The sequence below is a fragment of the Pseudophryne corroboree genome, chromosome 8, assembly GCF_028390025.1.
Source record: "Pseudophryne corroboree isolate aPseCor3 chromosome 8, aPseCor3.hap2, whole genome shotgun sequence".
NCBI classification, from domain to species: domain Eukaryota; kingdom Metazoa; phylum Chordata; class Amphibia; order Anura; family Myobatrachidae; genus Pseudophryne; species Pseudophryne corroboree.
Genome location: NC_086451.1, coordinates 238,622,568 through 238,647,671, shown reverse-complemented (window position 1 = coordinate 238,647,671; position 25,104 = coordinate 238,622,568).

Genomic DNA, 25,104 nt, shown 5'->3' with positions numbered 1-25,104 from the left:
TTGAGGGAGACACACATCAGGAGATGCAGCATATTGGAGGTCTTCCCTGCCTTTCCAACAAATGCACACCACCTGCCGCCGGTTTGGACACAAAACAATGCCCACAATCGAAGGCCCAAAATGCCCAACTACAGGATTAAAGTAAGTAGTGAATTTAGGAATGAATTTAGAAGTAGGACATTAAGTAAGTTTGCAAGTACATTCGAATTCAGACCTAAAGTCTAGGTAGGCCTCACGTCCTGGCAGCCCCCCAGCATTTAAAAATGCCTTCATTAGAGGTAGGGAATTGAATTTAGATAAGAAGTAGACACAAAATAAGACTCCACAGAGCAGTTTTCAGGTGTCTTTACCAATTGTTGAATTTAAAAAATCTAGCAATTAGGGAGCACAATGTTGTGACAATGTAACCCTGTTTGCGAAATAGTACTAAATAAGTTTGTCAATGTAAGACATTTGCAAAGACGCATCCAAAACACACTGGAAAATGCAACTGAATCTATTTTTGGAGGATAGAATAGGAAAGGTGCACCGATCCTGCAAATACTGAAAGCTCTTCTCCTATCTCCCTTTTCTGAAAAGCCATTTAATATATGGTCCCAAGATAGGGGACATATTAGATATTGGTTTTCAAAAGCAGCAAATATCTTACCACTACTATTGCCATCAAAGATTAACATTGATTGTTTTCAGATCTTGACTACACTTGATTTCTTAACCAAAAAGCCTAAAACTTATCCATAGGACAAAATGGGGTGGAGGAAAGCGCAGTGCACCAAAACATAAGCTGACACAATCATGGAAAATGCACCACCATATATGCTCTTCTATCTAGATTTTGCAAACCTACTCTTGTCCCCTCCAGCTGTTCCATGTAGATTTGACATCTGGCAAGTTGCATAACCCACTGACAAGCAGGGTCATTCCTGTGTGAGTTTTCTCTCTCACTGGCTGGATGATACACAATCATTTGCATGTGCTCCACCTCCGACACACCACCCACCCAACCACCCAGTCACCAGAGCCACCCACAAGCCAACTGGCTCCGTGATTTAATTTGCACAGTGCAGTCATCCAGGCAGCATGTCCTTCTCAATGGAAGGATCTCTGGTTCCATGGAATCTTCCGCATCGGAATGCTGCGGGGGAAAAAAGGATTTAAACATTCATTTAGCTAGCATTCGTTGTACCTGTGGCTTGGCTCTAGCACATGGGTCTTCATCCTGTGGCCCTCCAGCTGTTGTGAAACTACACATCCCAGCATGCGCTGCCACAGTTTTCCTATTAAGGTATGCTAAAACTGAGGCAGGGCATGCTGGGTTGTGTAGCTTCACAGCAGTTGGAGGGCCGCAGGTTGAAGACCCATGCTCTAGCATGCCTGTTCTATCATGCGTGTTCCGTGATGTCACAATCAGCTTGGAATGGGGTGTCTAGCATGCATTTGCTGACAGCCACTTGAGAAAGACACACATTAGGATATGCAGCATATCGGAGGTCTTCCCTGCCTTTCCAACAAATGCACACCACCTGCCGCCTGTCTGGACACAAAACAATGCCCACAATCGAAGGCCCAAAATGCCCAACTTCAGGATTTAAGTAAGTAGTGAATTTAGGAATGAATTTAGAAGTAGGAAATTGAGTTAGTTTGCAAGTACATTCGAATTCAGACCTAAAGTCTAGGTAGGCCTCACGTCCTGGCAGCCCCCCAGCATTTAAAAATGCCTTGATTAGAGGTAGGGAATTGAATTTAGATAAGAAGTGGACACAAAATAAGACTCCACAGAGCAGTTTTCAGGTGTCTTTACCAATTGTTGAATTTAAAAAATCAAGCAATTAGGGAGCACAATGTTGCGACAATGTAACCCTGTTTGCGAAATAGTACTAAATAAGTTTGTCAATGTAAGACATTTGCAAAGACGCATCCAAAACACACTGGGAAATGCAACTGAATCTATTTTTGGAGGATAGAATAGGAAAGGTGCACCGATCCTGCAAATACTGAAAGCTCTTCTCCCATCTCCCTTTTCTGAAAAGCCATTTAATATATGGTCCCCAGATAGGGGACATATGAGATATTGGCTTTCAAAAGCAGCAAATATCATACCACTACTATTGCCATCAAAGATGAACATTGATTGTTTTCAGACCTTGACTACACTTGATCTCTTAACCAAAAAGCCTAAAACTTATCCATAGGACAAAATGGGGTGGAGGAAAGCGCAGTGCACCAAAACATAAGCTGACACAATCATGGAAAGTGCACCACCATATATGCTCTTCTATCTAGATTTTGCAAAACTACTCTTGTCCCCTCCAGCTGTTCCATGTAGATTTGACATCTGGCAAGGTGCACAACCCACTGACAAGCAGGGTCACTCCTGTGTGAGTTTTCTCTCTCGCTGGCTGGATGATACACAATCATTTGCATGTGCTCCACCTCCAACACACCAGCCACCCAACCACCCAGTCACCAGAGCCACCCACAAGCCAACTGACTCCATGATTTAATTTGCACAGTGCAGTCATCCAGGCAGCATGTCCTTCTCAATGGAAGGATCTCTGGTTCCATGGAATCTTCCGCATCGGAATGCTGCGGAAAAAAAGGATTTAAACATTCAGTTAGCTAGCATTCGATGTACCTGTGGCTTGGCTCTAGCACATGGGTCTTCATCCTGTGGCCCTCCAACTGCTGTGAAACTACACATCCCAGCATGCCCTGCCACAGTTTTCCTATTAAGGTATGCTAAAACTGAGGCAGGGCATGCTGTGATGTGTAGCTACCCAGCAGTTGGAGGGCCACAGGTTGAAGACTAAAGCTCTAGCATGCCTCTTCTATCATGTGTGTTCAGTGATGTCACAATCAGCTTGGAATGGGGTGTCTAGCATGCATTTGCTGACAGCCACTTGAGGGAGACACACATCAGGAGATGCAGCATATTGGAGGTCTTCCCTGCCTTTCCAACAAATGCACACCACCTGCCGCCGGTTTGGACACAAAACAATGCCCACAATCGAAGGCCCAAAATGCCCAACTACAGGATTAAAGTAAGTAGTGAATTTAGGAATGAATTTAGAAGTAGGACATTAAGTAAGTTTGCAAGTACATTCGAATTCAGACCTAAAGTCTAGGTAGGCCTCACGTCCTGGCAGCCCCCCAGCATTTAAAAATGCCTTCATTAGAGGTAGGGAATTGAATTTAGATAAGAAGTAGACACAAAATAAGACTCCACAGAGCAGTTTTCAGGTGTCTTTACCAATTGTTGAATTTAAAAAATCTAGCAATTAGGGAGCACAATGTTGTGACAATGTAACCCTGTTTGCGAAATAGTACTAAATAAGTTTGTCAATGTAAGACATTTGCAAAGACGCATCCAAAACACACTGGAAAATGCAACTGAATCTATTTTTGGAGGATAGAATAGGAAAGGTGCACCGATCCTGCAAATACTGAAAGCTCTTCTCCTATCTCCCTTTTCTGAAAAGCCATTTAATATATGGTCCCAAGATAGGGGACATATTAGATATTGGTTTTCAAAAGCAGCAAATATCTTACCACTACTATTGCCATCAAAGATTAACATTGATTGTTTTCAGATCTTGACTACACTTGATTTCTTAACCAAAAAGCCTAAAACTTATCCATAGGACAAAATGGGGTGGAGGAAGGCGCAGTGCACCAAAACATAAGCTGACACAATCATGGAAAATGCACCACCATATATGCTCTTCTATCTAGATTTAGCAAACCTACTCTTGTCCCCTCCAGCTGTTCCATGTAGATTTGACATCTGGCAAGTTGCATAACCCACTGACAAGCAGGGTCATTCCTGTGTGAGTTTTCTCTCTCACTGGCTGGACGATACACAATCATTTGCATGTGCTCCACCTCCGACACACCACCCACCCAACCACCCAGTCACCAGAGCCACCCACAAGCCAACTGGCTCCGTGATTTAATTTGCACAGTGCAGTCATCCAGGCAGCATGTCCTTCTCAATGGAAGGATCTCTGGTTCCATGGAATCTTCCGCATCGGAATGCTGCGGGGGAAAAAAGGATTTAAACATTCATTTAGCTAGCATTCGTTGTACCTGTGGCTTGGCTCTAGCACATGGGTCTTCATCCTGTGGCCCTCCAGCTGTTGTGAAACTACACATCCCAGCATGCGCTGACACAGTTTTCCTATTAAGGTATGCTAAAACTGAGGCAGGGCATGCTGGGTTGTGTAGCTTCACAGCAGTTGGAGGGCCGCAGGTTGAAGACCCATGCTCTAGCATGCCTGTTCTAGCATGCGTGTTCCGTGATGTCACAATCAGCTTGGAATGAGGTGTCTAGCATGCATTTGCTGACAGCCACTTGAGAAAGACACACATTAGGATATGCAGCATATCGGAGGTCTTCCCTGCCTTTCCAACAAATGCACACCACCTGCCGCCTGTCTGGACACAAAACAATGCCCACAATCGAAGGCCCAAAATGCCCAACTTCAGGATTAAAGTAAGTAGTGAATTTAGGAATTAATTTAGAAGTAGGAAATTGAGTTAGTTTGCAAGTACATTCGAATTCAGACCTAAAGTCTAGGTAGGCCTCACGTCCTGGCAGCCCCCCAGCATTTAAAAATGCCTTGATTAGAGGTAGGGAATTGAATTTAGATAAGAAGTAGACACAAAATAAGACTCCACAGAGCAGTTTTCAGGTGTCTTTACCAATTGTTGAATTTAAAAAATCAAGCAATTAGGGAGCACAATGTTGCGACAATGTAACCCTGTTTGCGAAATAGTACTAAATAAGTTTGTCAATGTAAGACATTTGCAAAGACGCATCCAAAACACACTGGAAAATGCAACTGAATCTATTTTTGGAGGATAGAATAGGAAAGGTGCACCGATCCTGCAAATACTGAAAGCTCTTCTCCCATCTCCCTTTTCTGAAAAGTCATTTAATATATGGTCCCAAGATAGGGGACATATTAGATATTGGCTTTCAAAAGCAGCAAATATCTTACCACTACTATTGCCATCAAAGATAAACATTGATTGTTTTCAGATCTTGACTACACTTGATCTCTTAGCCAAAAAGCCTAAAACTTATCCATAGGACAAAATGGGGTGGAGGAAAGCGCAGTGCACCAAAACATAAGCTGACACAATCATGGAAAATGCACCACCATATATGTTCTTCTATCTAGATTTTGCAAACCTACTCTTGTCCCCTCCAGCTGTTCCATGTAGATTTGACATCTGGCAAGGTGCATAACCCACTGACAAGCAGGGTCACTCCTGTGTGAGTTTTCTCTCTCGCTGGCTGGATGATACACAATCATTTGCATGTGCTCCACCTCCGACACACCACCCACCCAACCACCCAGTCACCAGAGCCACCCACAAGCCAACTGGCTCCGTGATTTAATTTGCACAGTGGAGTCATCCAGGCAGCATGTCCTTCTCAATGGAAGGATCTCTGGTTCCATGGAATCTTCCGCATCGGAATGCTGCGGGGAAAAAAAAAGGATTTAAACATTCATTTAGCTAGCATTCTATGTACCTGTGGCTTGGCTCTAGCACATGGGTCTTCATCCTGTGGCCCTCCAGCTGCTGTGAAACTACACATCCCAGCATGCCCTGCCACAGTTTTCCTATTAAGGCATGCTAAAACTGAGGTAGGGCATGCTGGGTTGTGTAGCTTCACAGCAGTTGGAGGGCCGCAGGTTGAAGACCCATGCTCTAGTATGCCTGTTCTATCATGCGTGTTCCGTGATGTCACAATCAGCTTGGAATAGGGTGTCTAGCATGCATTTGCTGACAGCCACTTGAGAGCATAAAAGGGACAGGGAAATTGGGATGTGCTCTGCACTAGCTTAATCAAATGGCAATGTTAACTTCCAAAAAAGGCCCCAATTAATATCCTTTAATAAGACAATCAATGTTTACTGGATTTTGGGGGTGCACCCTGAGACAATAATATCATACAGAAGAAAAAGGAGAGCAAAGAATGTCTCTTTGTTGGCGCACGTAGAATAATTTTTAAAATTTAACTTTTAATAAATTCATTAAAATTGTTCCAAAAAGACGAAGTTTTGGCAATACAATACAACAAATACTAACTGTGAGTGAAATAACTGAATAAAGTGAATTTCTTAAAACCAAAAAGCTCGCTACCTGTGTCTTATATTATATTAATTCTGCTTAATTGGTATAGTAAAACACTTACGGATCTAATTATTCTAGTGTAGTTAATCTGTGAGATTATAATCAATCCATAAATTAGGTATCTATGACAATGTCCAATATGTTCCTAAAGGATTACTGTATTAAGGTAAGTGTGATGTAAAAGCCAATATGATCACTCATATAATGGCATTAATTGGTTACAGTAATTGTGTATTATCTTTATTATCAGTAGCTATATCAAATAACAGTATATAATTGTAGCAGGAACCCTTAGGAATCAATGTTTTCAGCAGATACCTGTGTTATTATTACTGACAGGAGAACACGGTGGAATATGTAATTATGACTGAGTAACTCGAAAATAATTGCTCTTAATAGTAAACTATATCATCCACTGCTACATACAATGTGACTATAAGAAGAAGAAATCATCACCAAATGGTGTAGTGCATTAATATAAGCATGCCCTGTTAGCAATATATTGCAGCAACATTAAATACAACTCTGGTGAATATTATCACTGACAATTATTATATTCTTATAGCATTTCTCTAGGTATTATATAGTTGTAATAGTTGTATGTTGCCTTTGTTGTTAATAGCTCTGCCAAACAAAGGTGTATGATTGTAGCTGAATCGTTTGAAAGCAGATACTTTTTTATAAATAACTGTTTTTATTGCTGATAGCTAAACACAGTAAGGACATGCCTCCCACACTTGTGACAGCCACTTGAGGAAGACACACATTAGGATATGCAGCATATCGGAGGTCTTCCCTGCCTTTCCAACAACTGCACACCACCTGCCGCCGGTCTGGACACAAAACAATGCCCACAATCGAAGGCCCAAAATGCCCAACTTCAGGATTAAAGTGAGTAGTGAATTTAGGAATGAATTTAGAAGTAGGAAATTGAGTTAGTTTGCAAGTACATTCGTATTCAGATCTAAAGTCTAGGTAGGCCTCACGTCCTGGCAGCCCCCCAGCATTTAAAAATGCCTTGATCAGAGGTTGGGAATTGAATTTAGATAAGAAGTAGACACAAAATAAGACTCCACAGCGCAGTTTTCAGGTGTCTTTACCAATTGTTGAATTTAAAAAATCAAGCAATTAGAGAGCACAATGTTGCGACAATGTAACCCTGTTTGCGAAATAGTACTAAATAAGTTTGTCAATGTAAGACATTTTGCAAAGACGCATCCAAAACACACTGGAAAATGCAACTGAATCTATTTTTGGAGGATAGAATAGGAAAGGTGCACCGATCCGGCAAATACTGAAAGCTCTTCTCCTATCTCCCTTTTCTGAAAAGCCATTTAATATATGGTCCCAAGATAGGGGACATATTAGACATTGGCTTTCAAAAGCAGCAAATATCTTACCACTACTATTGCCATCAAAGATTAACATTGATTGTTTTCAGATCTTGACTACACTTGATTTCTTAACCAAAAAGCCTAAAACTTATCCATAGGACAAAATGGGGTGGAGGAAAGCGCAGTGCACCAAAACATAAGCTGACACAATCATGGAAAATGCACCACCATATATGCTCTTCTATCTAGATTTTGCAAACCTACTCTTGTCCCCTCCAGCTGTCCCATGTAGATTTGACATCTGGCAAGTTGCATAACCCACTGACAAGCAGGGTCATTCCTGTGTGAGTTTTCTCTCTCGCTGGCTGGATGATACACAATCATTTGCATGTGCTCCACCTCCGACACAGCACCCACCCAACCACCCAGTCACCAGAGCCACCCACAAGCCAACTGGCTCCGTGATTTAATTTGCACAGTGCAGTCATCCAGGCAGCATGTCCTTCTCAATGGAAGGATCTCTGGTTCCATGGAATCTTCCGCATCGGAATGCTGTGGAAAAAAAGGATTTAAACATTCAGTTAGCTAGCATTCGATGTACCTGTGGCTTGGCTCTAGCACATGGGTCTTCATCCTGTGGCCCTCCAGCTACTGTGAAACTACACATCCCAGCATGCCCTGCCACAGTTTTCCTATTAAGGTATGCTAAAACTGAGGCAGGGCATGCTGGGTTGTGTAGCTTCACAGCAGTTGGAGGGCCGCAGGTTGAAGACCCATGCTCTAGTATGCCTGTTCTATCATGCGTGTTCCGTGATGTCACAATCAGCTTGGAATGGGGTGTCTAGCATGCATTTGCTGACAGCCACTTGAGGAAGACACACATTAGGATATGCAGAGTATCGGAGGTCTTCCCTGCCTTTCCAACAACTGCACACCACCTGCTGCCGGTCTGGACACAAAACAATGCCCACAATCGAAGGCCCAAAATGCCCAACTTCAGGATTAAAGTAAGTAGTGAATTTAGGAATGAATTTAGAAGTAGGAAATTAAGTAAGTTTGCAAGTACATTCGTATTCAGATCTAAAGTCTAGGTAGGCCTCACGTCCTGGCAGCCCCCCAGTATTTAAAAATGCCTTGATCAGAGGTACGGAATTGAATTTAGATAAGAAGTAGACACAAAATAAGACTCCACAGCGCAGTTTTCAGGTGTCTTTACCAATTGTTGAATTTAAAAAATCAAGCAATTAGGGAGCACAATGTTGCGACAATGTAACCCTGTTTGCGAAATAGTACTAAATAAGTTTGTCAATGTAAGACATTTGCAAAGACGCATCCAAAACACACTGGGAAATGCAACTGAATCTATTTTTGGAGGATAGAATAGGAAAGGTGCACCGATCCTGCAAATACTGAAAGCTCTTCTCCCATCTCCCTTTTCTGAAAAGCCATTTAATATATGGTCCCCAGATAGGGGACATATGAGATATTGGCTTTCAAAAGCAGCAAATATCATACCACTACTATTGCCATCAAAGATGAACATTGATTGTTTTCAGACCTTGACTACACTTGAGCTCTTAACCAAAAAGCCTAAAACTTATCCATAGGACAAAATGGGGTGGAGGAAAGCGCAGTGCACCAAAACATAAGCTTACACAATCATGGAAAGTGCACCACCATATATGCTCTTCTATCTAGATTTTGCAAAACTACTCTTGTCCCCTCCAGCTGTTCCATGTAGATTTGACATCTGGCAAGGTGCACAACCCACTGACAAGCAGGGTCACTCCTGTGTGAGTTTCTCTCTCGCTGGCTGGATGATAGACAATCATTTGCATGTGCTCCACCTCCAACACACCAGCCACCCAACCACCCAGTCACCAGAGCCACCCTCAAGCCAACTGGCTCCGTGATTTAATTTGCACAGTGGAGTCATCCAGGCAGCATGTCCTTCTCAATGGAAGGATCTCTGGTTCCATGGAATCTTCCGCATCGGAATGCTGCGGGGAAAAAAAAAGGATTTAAACATTCATTTAGCTAGCATTCTATGTACCTGTGGCTTGGCTCTAGCACATGGGTCTTCATCCTGTGGCCCTCCAGCTGCTGTGAAACTACACATCCCAGCATGCCCTGCCACAGTTTTCCTATTAAGGCATGCTAAAACTGAGGTAGGGCATGCTGGGTTGTGTAGCTTCACAGCAGTTGGAGGGCCGCAGGTTGAAGACCCATGCTCTAGTATGCCTGTTCTATCATGCGTGTTCCGTGATGTCACAATCAGCTTGGAATAGGGTGTCTAGCATGCATTTGCTGACAGCCACTTGAGAGCATAAAAGGGACAGGGAAATTGGGATGTGCTCTGCACTAGCTTAATCAAATGGCAATGTTAACTTCCAAAAAAGGCCCCAATTAATATCCTTTAATAAGACAATCAATGTTTACTGGATTTTGGGGGTGCACCCTGAGACAATAATATCATACAGAAGAAAAAGGAGAGCAAAGAATGTCTCTTTGTTGGCGCACGTAGAATAATTTTTAAAATTTAACTTTTAATAAATTCATTAAAATTGTTCCAAAAAGACGAAGTTTTGGCAATACAATACAACAAATACTAACTGTGAGTGAAATAACTGAATAAAGTGAATTTCTTAAAACCAAAAAGCTCGCTACCTGTGTCTTATATTATATTAATTCTGCTTAATTGGTATAGTAAAACACTTACGGATCTAATTATTCTAGTGTAGTTAATCTGTGAGATTATAATCAATCCATAAATTAGGTATCTATGACAATGTCCAATATGTTCCTAAAGGATTACTGTATTAAGGTAAGTGTGATGTAAAAGCCAATATGATCACTCATATAATGGCATTAATTGGTTACAGTAATTGTGTATTATCTTTATTATCAGTAGCTATATCAAATAACAGTATATAATTGTAGCAGGAACCCTTAGGAATCAATGTTTTCAGCAGATACCTGTGTTATTATTACTGACAGGAGAACACGGTGGAATATGTAATTATGACTGAGTAACTCGAAAATAATTGCTCTTAATAGTAAACTATATCATCCACTGCTACATACAATGTGACTATAAGAAGAAGAAATCATCACCAAATGGTGTAGTGCATTAATATAAGCATGCCCTGTTAGCAATATATTGCAGCAACATTAAATACAACTCTGGTGAATATTATCACTGACAATTATTATATTCTTATAGCATTTCTCTAGGTATTATATAGTTGTAATAGTTGTATGTTGCCTTTGTTGTTAATAGCTCTGCCAAACAAAGGTGTATGATTGTAGCTGAATCGTTTGAAAGCAGATACTTTTTTATAAATAACTGTTTTTATTGCTGATAGCTAAACACAGTAAGGACATGCCTCCCACACTTGTGACAGCCACTTGAGGAAGACACACATTAGGATATGCAGCGTATCGGAGGTCTTCCCTGCCTTTCCAACAACTGCACACCACCTGCCGCCGGTCTGGACACAAAACAATGCCCACAATCGAAGGCCCAAAATGCCCAACTTCAGGATTAAAGTGAGTAGTGAATTTAGGAATGAATTTAGAAGTAGGAAATTGAGTTAGTTTGCAAGTACATTCGTATTCAGATCTAAAGTCTAGGTAGGCCTCACGTCCTGGCAGCCCCCCAGCATTTAAAAATGCCTTGATCAGAGGTTGGGAATTGAATTTAGATAAGAAGTAGACACAAAATAAGACTCCACAGTGCAGTTTTCAGGTGTCTTTACCAATTGTTGAATTTAAAAAATCAAGCAATTAGAGAGCACAATGTTGCGACAATGTAACCCTGTTTGCGAAATAGTACTAAATAAGTTTGTCAATGTAAGACATTTTGCAAAGACGCATCCAAAACACACTGGAAAATGCAACTGAATCTATTTTTGGAGGATAGAATAGGAAAGGTGCACCGATCCGGCAAATACTGAAAGCTCTTCTCCTATCTCCCTTTTCTGAAAAGCCATTTAATATATGGTCCCAAGATAGGGGACATATTAGACATTGGCTTTCAAAAGCAGCAAATATCTTACCACTACTATTGCCATCAAAGATTAACATTGATTGTTTTCAGATCTTGACTACACTTGATTTCTTAACCAAAAAGCCTAAAACTTATCCATAGGACAAAATGGGGTGGAGGAAAGCGCAGTGCACCAAAACATAAGCTGACACAATCATGGAAAATGCACCACCATATATGCTCTTCTATCTAGATTTTGCAAACCTACTCTTGTCCCCTCCAGCTGTTCCATGTAGATTTGACATCTGGCAAGTTGCATAACCCACTGACAAGCAGGGTCATTCCTGTGTGAGTTTTCTCTCTCGCTGGCTGGATGATACACAATCATTTGCATGTGCTCCACCTCCGACACAGCACCCACCCAACCACCCAGTCACCAGAGCCACCCACAAGCCAACTGGCTCCGTGATTTAATTTGCACAGTGCAGTCATCCAGGCAGCATGTCCTTCTCAATGGAAGGATCTCTGGTTCCATGGAATCTTCCGCATCGGAATGCTGTGGAAAAAAAGGATTTAAACATTCTGTTAGCTAGCATTCGATGTACCTGTGGCTTGGCTCTAGCACATGGGTCTTCATCCTGTGGCCCTCCAGCTACTGTGAAACTACACATCCCAGCATGCCCTGCCACAGTTTTCCTATTAAGGTATGCTAAAACTGAGGCAGGGCATGCTGGGTTGTGTAGCTTCACAGCAGTTGGAGGGCCGCAGGTTGAAGACCCATGCTCTAGTATGCCTGTTCTATCATGCGTGTTCCGTGATGTCACAATCAGCTTGGAATGGGGTGTCTAGCATGCATTTGCTGACAGCCACTTGAGGAAGACACACATTAGGATATGCAGAGTATCGGAGGTCTTCCCTGCCTTTCCAACAACTGCACACCACCTGCCGCCGGTCTGGACACAAAACAATGCCCACAATCGAAGGCCCAAAATGCCCAACTTCAGGATTAAAGTAAGTAGTGAATTTAGGAATGAATTTAGAAGTAGGAAATTAAGTAAGTTTGCAAGTACATTCGTATTCAGATCTAAAGTCTAGGTAGGCCTCACGTCCTGGCAGCCCCCCAGTATTTAAAAATGCCTTGATCAGAGGTAGGGAATTGAATTTAGATAAGAAGTAGACACAAAATAAGACTCCACAGCGCAGTTTTCAGGTGTCTTTACCAATTGTTGAATTTAAAAAATCAAGCAATTAGGGAGCACAATGTTGCGACAATGTAACCCTGTTTGCGAAATAGTACTAAATAAGTTTGTCAATGTAAGACATTTGCAAAGACGCATCCAAAACACACTGGGAAATGCAACTGAATCTATTTTTGGAGGATAGAATAGGAAAGGTGCACCGATCCTGCAAATACTGAAAGCTCTTCTCCCATCTCCCTTTTCTGAAAAGCCATTTAATATATGGTCCCCAGATAGGGGACATATGAGATATTGGCTTTCAAAAGCAGCAAATATCATACCACTACTATTGCCATCAAAGATGAACATTGATTGTTTTCAGACCTTGACTACACTTGAGCTCTTAACCAAAAAGCCTAAAACTTATCCATAGGACAAAATGGGGTGGAGGAAAGCGCAGTGCACCAAAACATAAGCTTACACAATCATGGAAAGTGCACCACCATATATGCTCTTCTATCTAGATTTTGCAAAACTACTCTTGTCCCCTCCAGCTGTTCCATGTAGATTTGACATCTGGCAAGGTGCACAACCCACTGACAAGCAGGGTCACTCCTGTGTGAGTTTCTCTCTCGCTGGCTGGATGATAGACAATCATTTGCATGTGCTCCACCTCCAACACACCAGCCACCCAACCACCCAGTCACCAGAGCCACCCACAAGCCAACTGACTCCATGATTTAATTTGCACAGTGCAGTCATCCAGGCAGCATGTCCTTCTCAATGGAAGGATCTCTGGTTCCATGGAATCTTCCGCATCGGAATGCTGTGAAAAAAAAGGATTTAAACATTCAGTTAGCTAGCATTCGATGTACCTGTGGCTTGGCTCTAGCACATGGGTCTTCATCCTGTGGCCCTCCAGCTGCTGTGAAACTACACATCCCAGCATGCCCTGCCACAGTTTTCCTATTAAGGTATGCTAAAACTGAGGCAGGGCATGCTGTGATGTGTAGCTACCCAGCAGTTGGAGGGCCACAGGTTGAAGACTAAAGCTCTAGCATGCCTCTTCTATCATGTGTGTTCAGTGATGTCACAATCAGCTTGGAATGGGGTGTCTAGCGTGCATTTGCTGACAGCCACTTGAGGGAGACACACATTAGGATATGCAGAGTATCGGAGGTCTTCCCTGCCTTTCCAACAACTGCACACCACCTGCCGCCGGTCTGGACACAAAACAATGCCCACAATCGAAGGCCCAAAATGCCCAACTTCAGGATTATAGTAAGTAGTGAATTTAGGAATGAATTTAGAAGTAGGAAATTGAGTCAGTTTGCAAGTACATTCGTATTCAGATCTAAAGTCTAGGTAGGCGTCACGTCCTGGCAGCCCCCCCAGCATTTAAAAATGCCTTGATCAGAGGTAGGGAATTGAATTTAGATAAGAAGTAGACACAAAATAAGACTCCACAGCGCAGTTTTCAGGTGTCTTTACCAATTGTTGAATTTAAAAAATCAAGCAATTAGGGAGCACAATGTTGCGACAATGTAACCCTGTTTGCGAAATAGTACTAAATAAGTTTGTCAATGTAAGACATTTGCAAAGACGCATCCAAAACACACTGGGAAATGCAACTGAATCTATTTTTGGAGGATAGAATAGGAAAGGTGCACCGATCCTGCAAATACTGAAAGCTCTTCTCCCATCTCCCTTTTCTGAAAAGCCATTTAATATATGGTCCCCAGATAGGGGACATATGAGATATTGGCTTTCAAAAGCAGCAAATATCATACCACTACTATTGCCATCAAAGATGAACATTGATTGTTTTCAGACCTTGACTACACTTGATCTCTTAACCAAAAAGCCTAAAACTTATCCATAGGACAAAATGGGGTGGAGGAAAGCGCAGTGCACCAAAACATAAGCTTACACAATCATGGATAATGCACCACCATATATGCTCTTCTATCTAGATTTTGCAAACGTACTCTTGTCCCCTCCAGCTGTTCCATGTAGATTTGACATCTGGCAAGTTGCATAACCCACTGACAAGCAGGGTCACTCCTGTGTGAGTTTTCTCTCTCGCTGGCTGGATGATACACAATCATTTGCATGTGCTCCACCTCCGACACACCACCCACCCAACCACCCAGTCACCAGAGCCACCCACAAGCCAACTGGCTCCGTGATTTAATTTGCACAGTGCAGTCATCCAGGCAGCATGTCCTTCTCAATGGAAGGATCTCTGGTTCCATGGAATCTTCCACATCGGAATGCTGCGGGGGAAAAAGGATTCAAACATTCATTTAGCTAGCATTCGTTGTACCTGTGGCTTGGCTCTAGCACATGGGTCTTCATCCTGTGGCCCTCCAGCTGTTGTGAAACTACACATCCCAGCATGCCCTGCCACAGTTTTCCTATTAAGGTATGCTAAAACTGAGGCAGGGCATGCTGGGTTGCGTAGCTTCACAGCAGTTGGAGGGCCGCAGGTTGAAGACCCATGCTCTAGCATGCCTGTTCTATCATGCGTGTTCCGTGATGTCACAATCAGCTTGGAATGGGGTGTCTAGCATGCATTTGCTGACAGCCACTTGAGAAAGACACACATTAGGATATGCAGCGTATCGGAGGTCTTCCCTGCCTTTCCAACAAATGCACACCACCTGCCGCCTGTCTGGACACAAAACAATGCCCACAATCGAAGGCCCAAAATGCCCAACTTCAGGATTAAAGTAAGTAGTGAATTTAGGAATGAATTTAGAAGTAGGAAATTGAGTTAGTTTGCAAGTACATTCGAATTCAGACCTAAAGTCTAGGTAGGCCTCACATCCTGGCAGCCCCCCAGCATTTAAAAATGCCTTGATTAGAGGTAGGGAATTGAATTTAGATAAGTAGTAGACACAAAATAAGACTCCACAGAGCAGTTTTCAGGTGTCTTTACCAATTGTTGAATTTAAAAAATCAAGCAATTAGGGAGCACAATGTTGCGACAATGTAACCCTGTTTGCGAAATAGTACTAAATAAGTTTGTCAATGTAAGACATTTGCAAAGACGCATCCAAAACACACTGGGAAATGCAACTGAATCTATTTTTGGAGGATAGAATAGGAAAGGTGCACCGATCCTGCAAATACTGAAAGCTCTTCTCCCATCTCCCTTTTCTGAAAAGCCATTTAATATATGGTCCCCAGATAGGGGACATATGAGATATTGGCTTTCAAAAGCAGCAAATATCATACCACTACTATTGCCATCAAAGATGAACATTGATTGTTTTCAGACCTTGACTACACTTGAGCTCTTAACCAAAAAGCCTAAAACTTATCCATAGGACAAAATGGGGTGGAGGAAAGCGCAGTGCACCAAAACATAAGCTTACACAATCATGGAAAGTGCACCACCATATATGCTCTTCTATCTAGATTTTGCAAAACTACTCTTGTCCCCTCCAGCTGTTCCATGTAGATTTGACATCTGGCAAGGTGCACAACCCACTGACAAGCAGGGTCACTCCTGTGTGAGTTTCTCTCTCGCTGGCTGGATGATAGACAATCATTTGCATGTGCTCCACCTCCAACACACCAGCCACCCAACCACCCAGTCACCAGAGCCACCCACAAGTTAACTGACTCCATGATTTAATTTGCACAGTGCAGTCATCCAGGCAGCATGTCCTTCTCAATGGAAGGATCTCTGGTTCCATGGAATCTTCCGCATCGGAATGCTGTGGAAAAAAAGGATTTAAACATTCAGTTAGCTAGCATTCGATGTACCTGTGGCTTGGCTCTAGCACATGGGTCTTCATCCTGTGGCCCTCCAGCTGCTGTGAAACTACACATCCCAGCATGCCCTGCCACAGTTTTCCTATTAAGGTATGCTAAAACTGAGGCAGGGCATGCTGGGTTGTGTAGCTTCACAGCAGTTGGAGGGCCGCAGGTTGAAGACCCATGCTCTAGTATGCCTGTTCTATCATGCATGTTCCGTGATGTCACAATCAGCTTGGAATGGGGTGTCTAGCATGCATTTGCTGACAGCCACTTGAGGAAGACACACATTAGGATATGCAGAGTATCGGAGGTCTTCCCTGCCTTTCCAACAACTGCACACCACCTGCCGCCGGTCTGGACACAAAACAATGCCCACAATCGAAGGCCCAAAATGCCCAACTTCAGGATTAAAGTAAGTAGTGAATTTAGGAATGAATTTAGAAGTAGGAAATTAAGTAAGTTTGCAAGTACATTCGTATTCAGATCTAAAGTCTAGGTAGGCCTCACGTCCTGGCAGCCCCCCAGTATTTAAAAATGCCTTGATCAGAGGTAGGGAATTGAATTTAGATAAGAAGTAGACACAAAATAAGACTCCACAGCGCAGTTTTCAGGTGTCTTTACCAATTGTTGAATTTAAAAAATCAAGCAATTAGGGAGCACAATGTTGCGACAATGTAACCCTGTTTGCGAAATAGTACTAAATAAGTTTGTCAATGTAAGACATTTGCAAAGACGCATCCAAAACACACTGGGAAATGCAACTGAATCTATTTTTGAAGGATAGAATAGGAAAGGTGCACCGATCCTGCAAATACTGAAAGCTCTTCTCCCATCTCCCTTTTCTGAAAAGCCATTTAATATATGGTCCCCAGATAGGGGACATATGAGATATTGGCTTTCAAAAGCAGCAAATATCATACCACTACTATTGCCATCAAAGATGAACATTGATTGTTTTCAGACCTTGACTACACTTGAGCTCTTAACCAAAAAGCCTAAAACTTATCCATAGGACAAAATGGGGTGGAGGAAAGCGCAGTGCACCAAAACATAAGCTTACACAATCATGGAAAGTGCACCACCATATATGCTCTTCTATCTAGATTTTGCAAAACTACTCTTGTCCCCTCCAGCTGTTCCATGTAGATTTGACATCTGGCAAGGTGCACAACCCACTGACAAGCAGGGTCACTCCTGTGTGAGTTTCTCTCTCGCTGGCTGGATGATAGACAATCATTTGCATGTGCTCCACCTCCAACACACCAGCCACCCAACCACCCAGTCACCAGAGCCACCCACAAGCCAACTGACTCCATGATTTAATTTGCACAGTGCAGTCATCCAGGCAGCATGTCCTTCTCAATGGAAGGATCTCTGGTTCCATGGAATCTTCCGCATCGGAATGCTGTGGAAAAAAAGGATTTAAACATTCAGTTAGCTAGCATTCGATGTACCTGTGGCTTGGCTCTAGCACATGGGTCTTCATCCTGTGGCCCTCCAGCTGCTGTGAAACTACACATCCCAGCATGCCCTGCCACAGTTTTCCTATTAAGGTATGCTAAAACTGAGGCAGGGCATGCTGGGTTGTGTAGCTTCACAGCAGTTGGAGGGCCGCAGGTTGAAGACCCATGCTCTAGTATGCCTGTTCTATCATGCATGTTCCGTGATGTCACAATCAGCTTGGAATGGGGTGTCTAGCATGCATTTGCTGACAGCCACTTGAGGAAGACACACATTAGGATATGCAGAGTATCGGAGGTCTTCCCTGCCTTTCCAACAACTGCACACCACCTGCCGCCGGTCTGGACACAAAACAATGCCCACAATCGAAGGCCCAAAATGCCCAACTTCAGGATTAAAGTAAGTAGTGAATTTAGGAATGAATTTAGAAGTAGGAAATTAAGTAAGTTTGCAAGTACATTCGTATTCAGATCTAAAGTCTAGGTAGGCCTCACGTCCTGGCAGCCCCCCAGTATTTAAAAATGCCTTGATCAGAGGTAGGGAATTGAATTTAGATAAGAAGTAGACACAAAATAAGACTCCACAGCGCAGTTTTCAGGTGTCTTTACCAATTGTTGAATTTAAAAAATCAAGCAATTAGGGAGCACAATGTTGCGACAATGTAACCCTGTTTGCGAAATAGTACTAAATAAGTTTGTCAATGTAAGACATTTGCAAAGACGCATCCAAAACACACTGGGAAATGCAACTGAATCTATTTTTGAAGGATAGAATAGGAAAGGTGCACCGATCCTGCAAATACTGAAAGCTCTTCTCCCATCTCCCTTTTCTGAAAAGCCATTTAATATATGGTCCCCAGATAGGGGACATATGAGATATTGGCTTTCAAAAGCAGCAAATATCATACCACTACTATTGCCATCAAAGATGAACATTGATTGTTTTCAGACCTTGACTACACTTGAGCTCTTAACCAAAAAGCCTAAAACTTATCCATAGGACAAAATGGGGTGGAGGAAAGCGCAGTGCACCAAAACATAAGCTTACACAATCATGGAAAGTGCACCACCATATATGCTCTTCTATCTAGATTTTGCAAAACTACTCTTGTCCCCTCCAGCTGTTCCATGTAGATTTGACATCTGGCAAGGTGCACAACCCACTGACAAGCAGGGTCACTCCTGTGTGAGTTTCTCTCTCGCTGGCTGGATGATAGACAATCATTTGCATGTGCTCCACCTCCAACACACCAGCCACCCAACCACCCAGTCACCAGAGCCACCCACAAGCCAACTGACTCCATGATTTAATTTGCACAGTGCAGTCATCCAGGCAGCATGTCCTTCTCAATGGAAGGATCTCTGGTTCCATGGAATCTTCCGCATCGGAATGCTGTGGAAAAAAAGGATTTAAACATTCTGTTAGCTAGCATTCGATGTACCTGTGGCTTGGCTCTAGCACATGGGTCTTCATCCTGTGGCCCTCCAGCTGCTGTGAAACTACACATCCCAGCATGCCCTGCCACAGTTTTCCTATTAAGGTATGCTAAAACTGAGGCAGGGCATGCTGTGATGTGTAGCTACCCAGCAGTTGGAGGGCCACAGGTTGAAGACTAAAGCTCTAGCATGCCTTTTCTATCATGTGTGTTCAGTGATGTCACAATCAGCTTGGAATGGGGTGTCTAGCGTGCATTTGCTGACAGCCACTTGAGGGAGACACACATCAGGAGATGCAGCATATCGGAGGTATTCCCTGCCTTTCCAACAAATGCACACCACCTGCCGCCGGTTTGGACACAAAACAATGCCCACAATCGAAGGCCCAAAATGCCAAACTACAGGATTAAAGTAAGTAGTGAATTTAGGAATGAATTTAGAAGTAGGAAATTAAGTAAGTTTGCAAGTACATTCGAATTCAGACCTAAAGTCTAGGTAGGCCTCACGTCCTGGCAGCCCCCCAGCATTTAAAAATGCCTTCATTAGAGGTAGGGAATTGAATTTAGATAAGAAGTAGACACAACATAAGACTCCACAGAGCAGTTTTCAGGTGTCTTTACCAATTGTTGAATTTAAAAAATCTAGCAATTAGGGAGCACAATGTTGCGACAATGTAACCCTGTTTGCGAAATAGTACTAAATAAGTTTGTCAATGTAAGACATTTGCAAAGACGCATCCAAAACACACTGGAAAATGCAACTGAATCTATTTTTGGAGGATAGAATAGGAAAGGTGCACCGATCCTGCAAATACTGAAAGCTCTTCTCCTATCTCCCTTTTCTGAAAAGCCATTTAATATATGGTCCCAAGATAGGGGACATATTAGATATTGGCTTTCAAAAGCAGCAAATATCATACCAATACTATTGCCATCAAAGATTAACATTGATTGTTTTCAGATCTTGACTACACTTGATCTCTTAACCAAAAAGCCTAAAACTTATCCATAGGACAAAATGGGGTGGAGGAAAGCGCAGTGCACCAAAACATAAGCTGACACAATCATGGAAAATGCACCACCATATATGCTCTTCTATCTAGATTTTGCAAACCTACTCTTGTCCCCTCCAGCTGTTCCATGTAGATTTGACATCTGGCAAGTTGCATAACCCACTGACAAGCAGGGTCATTCCTGTGTGAGTTTTCTCTCTCGCTGGCTGGATGATACACAATCATTTGCATGTGCTCCACCTCCGACACACCACCCACCCAACCACCCAGTCACCAGAGCCACCCACAAGCCAACTGGCTCCGTGATTTAATTTGCACAGTGCAGTCATCCAGGCAGCATGTCCTTCTCAATGGAAGGATCTCTGGTTCCATGGAATCTTCGCATCGGAATGCTGCGGGGGAAAAAAGGATTTAAACATTCATTTAGCTAGCATTCGTTGTACCTGTGGCTTGGCTCTAGCACATGGGTCTTCATCCTGTGGCCCTCCAGCTGTTGTGAAACTACACATCCCAGCATGCGCTGCCACAGTTTTCCTATTAAGGTATGCTAAAACTGAGGCAGGGCATGCTGGGTTGTGTAGCTTCACAGCAGTTGGAGGGCCGCAGGTTGAAGAACCATGCTCTAGCATGCCTGTTCTATCATGCGTGTTCCGTGATGTCACAATCAGCTTGGAATGGGGTGTCTAGCATGCATTTGCTGAGAGCCACTTGAGAAAGACACACATTAGGATATGCAGCATATCGGAGGTCTTCCCTGTCTTTCCAACAAATGCACACCACCTGCCGCCTGTCTGGACACAAAACAATGCCCACAATCGAAGGCCCAAAATGCCCAACTTCAGGATTAAAGTAAGTAGTGAATTTAGGAATGAATTTAGAAGTAGGAAATTGAGTTAGTTTGCAAGTACATTCGAATTCAGACCTAAAGTCTAGGTAGGCGTCACGTCCTGGCAGCCCCCCCAGCATTTAAAAATGCCTTGATCAGAGGTAGGGAATTGAATTTAGATAAGAAGTAGACACAAAATAAGACTCCACAGCGCAGTTTTCAGGTGTCTTTACCAATTGTTGAATTTAAAAAATCAAGCAATTAGGGAGCACAATGTTGCGACAATGTAACCCTGTTTGCGAAATAGTACTAAATAAGTTTGTCAATGTAAGACATTTGCAAAGACGCATCCAAAACACACTGGGAAATGCAACTGAATCTATTTTTGGAGGATAGAATAGGAAAGGTGCACCGATCCTGCAAATACTGAAAGCTCTTCTCCCATCTCCCTTTTCTGAAAAGCCATTTAATATATGGTCCCCAGATAGGGGACATATGAGATATTGGCTTTCAAAAGCAGCAAATATCATACCACTACTATTGCCATCAAAGATGAACATTGATTGTTTTCAGACCTTGACTACACTTGATCTCTTAACCAAAAAGCCTAAAACTTATCCATAGGACAAAATGGGGTGGAGGAAAGCGCAGTGCACCAAAACATAAGCTTACACAATCATGGAAAATGCACCACCATATATGCTCTTCTATCTAGATTTTGCAAACGTACTCTTGTCCCCTCCAGCTGTTCCATGTAGATTTGACATCTGGCAAGTTGCATAACCCACTGACAAGCAGGGTCACTCCTGTGTGAGTTTTCTCTCTCGCTGGCTGGATGATACACAATCATTTGCATGTGCTCCACCTCCGACACACCACCCACCCAACCACCCAGTCACCAGAGCCACCCACAAGCCAACTGGCTCCGTGATTTAATTTGCACAGTGCAGTCATCCAGGCAGCATGTCCTTCTCAATGGAAGGATCTCTGGTTCCATGGAATCTTCCGCATCGGAATGCTGCGGGAGGAAAAAGGATTTAAACATTCATTTAGCTAGCATTCGTTGTACCTGTGGCTTGGCTCTAGCACATGGGTCTTCATCCTGTGGCCCTCCAGCTGTTGTGAAACTACACATCCCAGCATGCCCTGCCACAGTTTTCCTATTAAGGTATGCTAAAACTGAGGCAGGGCATGCTGGGTTGCGTAGCTTCACAGCAGTTGGAGGGCCGCAGGTTGAAGACCCATGCTCTAGCATGCCTGTTCTATCATGCGTGTTCCGTGATGTCACAATCAGCTTGGAATGGGGTGTCTAGCATGCATTTGCTGACAGCCACTTGAGAAAGACACACATTAGGATATGCAGCGTATCGGAGGTCTTCCCTGCCTTTCCAACAAATGCACACCACCTGCCGCCTGTCTGGACACAAAACAATGCCCACAATCGAAGGCCCAAAATGCCCAACTTCAGGATTAAAGTAAGTAGTGAATTTAGGAATGAATTTAGAAGTAGGAAATTGAGTTAGTTTGCAAGTACATTCGAATTCAGACCTAAAGTCTAGGTAGGCCTCACATCCTGGCAGCCCCCCAGCATTTAAAAATGCCTTGATTAGAGGTAGGGAATTGAATTTAGATAAGAAGTAGACACAAAATAAGACTCCACAGAGCAGATTTCAGGTGTCTTTACCAATTGTTGAATTTAAAAAATCAAGCAATTAGGGAGCACAATGTTGCGACAATGTAACCCTGTTTGCGAAATAGTACTAAATAAGTTTGTCAATGTAAGACATTTGCAAAGACGCATCCAAAACACACTGGAAAATGCAACTGAATCTATTTTTGGAGGATAGAATAGGAAAGGTGCACCGATCCTGCAAATACTGAAAGCTCTTCTCCTATCTCCCTTTTCTGAAAAGCCATTTAATATATGGTCCCAAGATAGGGGACATATTAGATATTGGCTTTCAAAAGCAGCAAATATCTTACCACTACTATTGCCATCAAAGATTAACTTTGATTGTTTTCAGATCTTGACTACACTTGATCTCTTAACCAAAAAGCCTAAAACTTATCCATAGGACAAAATGGGGTGGAGGAAAGCGCAGTGCACCAAAACATAAGCTGACACAATCATGGAAAATGCACCACCATATATGCTCTTCTATCTAGATTTTGCAAACCTACTCTTGTCCCCTCCAGCTGTTCCATGTAGATTTGACATCTGGCAAGGTGCATAACCCACTGACAAGCAGGGTCACTCCTGTGTGAGTTTTCTCTCTCGCTGGCTGGATGATACACAATCATTTGCATGTGCTCCAGCTCCGACACAACACCCACCCAACCACCCAGTCACCAGAGCCACCCACAAGCCAACTGGCTCCGTGATTTAATTTGCACAGTGCAGTCCTCCAGGCAGCATGTCCTTCTCAATGGAAGGATCTCTGGTTCCATGGAATCTTCCGCATCGGAATGCTGCAGGAAAAAAAAGGATTTAAACATTCATTTAGCGAGCATTCGATGTACCTGTGGCTTGGCTCTAGCACATGGGTCTTCATCCTGTGGCCCTCCAGCTGTTGTGAAACTGCACATCCCAGCATGCCCTGCCACAGTTTTCCTATTAAGGTATGCTAAAACTGAGGCAGGGCATGCTGGGTTGTGTAGCTTCACAGCAGTTGGAGGGCCGCAGGTTGAAGACCCATGCTCTAGTATGCCTGTTCTATCATGCGTGTTCCGTGATGTCACAATCAGCTTGGAATGGGGTGTCTAGCATGCATTTGCTGACAGCCACTTGAGGAAGACACACATTAGGATATGCAGAGTATCAGAGGTCTTCCCTGCCTTTCCAACAACTGCACACCACCTGCCGCCGGTCTGGACACAAAACAATGCCCACAATCGAAGGCCCAAAATGCCCAACTTCAGGATTAAAGTAAGTAGTGAATTTAGGAATGAATTTAGAAGTAGGAAATTTAGTCAGTTTGCAAGTACATTCGTATTCAGATCTAAAGTCTAGGTAGGCCTCACGTCCTGGCAGCCCCCCAGCATTTAAAAATGCCTTGATCAAATGTAGGGAATTGAATTTAGATAAGAAGTAGACACAAAATAAGACTCCACAGCGCAGTTTTCAGGTGTCTTTACCAATTGTTGAATTTAAAAAATCAAGCAATTAGGGAGCACAATGTTGCGACAATGTAACCCTGTTTGCGAAATAGTACTAAATAAGTTTGTCAATGTAAGACATTTGCAAAGACGCATCCAAAACACACTGGGAAATGCAACTGAATCTATTTTTGGAGGATAGAATAGGAAAGGTGCACCGATCCTGCAAATACTGAAAGCTCTTCTCCCATCTCCCTTTTCTGAAAAGCCATTTAATATATGGTCCCCAGATAGGGGACATATGAGATATTGGCTTTCAAAAGCAGCAAATATCATACCACTACTATTGCCATCAAAGATGAACATTGATTGTTTTCAGACCTTGACTACACTTGATCTCTTAACCAAAAAGCCTAAAACTTATCCATAGGACAAAATGGGGTGGAGGAAAGCGCAGTGCACCAAAACATAAGCTGACACAATCATGGAAAGTGCACCACCATATATGCTCTTCTATCTAGATTTTGCAAAACTACTCTTGTCCCCTCCAGCTGTTCCATGTAGATTTGACATCTGGCAAGGTGCACAACCCACTGACAAGCAGGGTCACTCCTGTGTGAGTTTTCTCTCTCGCTGGCTGGATGATACACAATCATTTGCATGTGCTCCACCTCCAACACACCAGCCACCCAACCACCCAGTCACCAGAGCCACCTACAAGCCAACTGACTCCATGATTTAATTTGCACAGTGCAGTCATCCAGGCAGCATGTCCTTCTCAATGGAAGGATCTCTGGTTCCATGGAATCTTCCGCATCGGAATGCTGCGGAAAAAAAGGATTTAAACATTCAGTTAGCTAG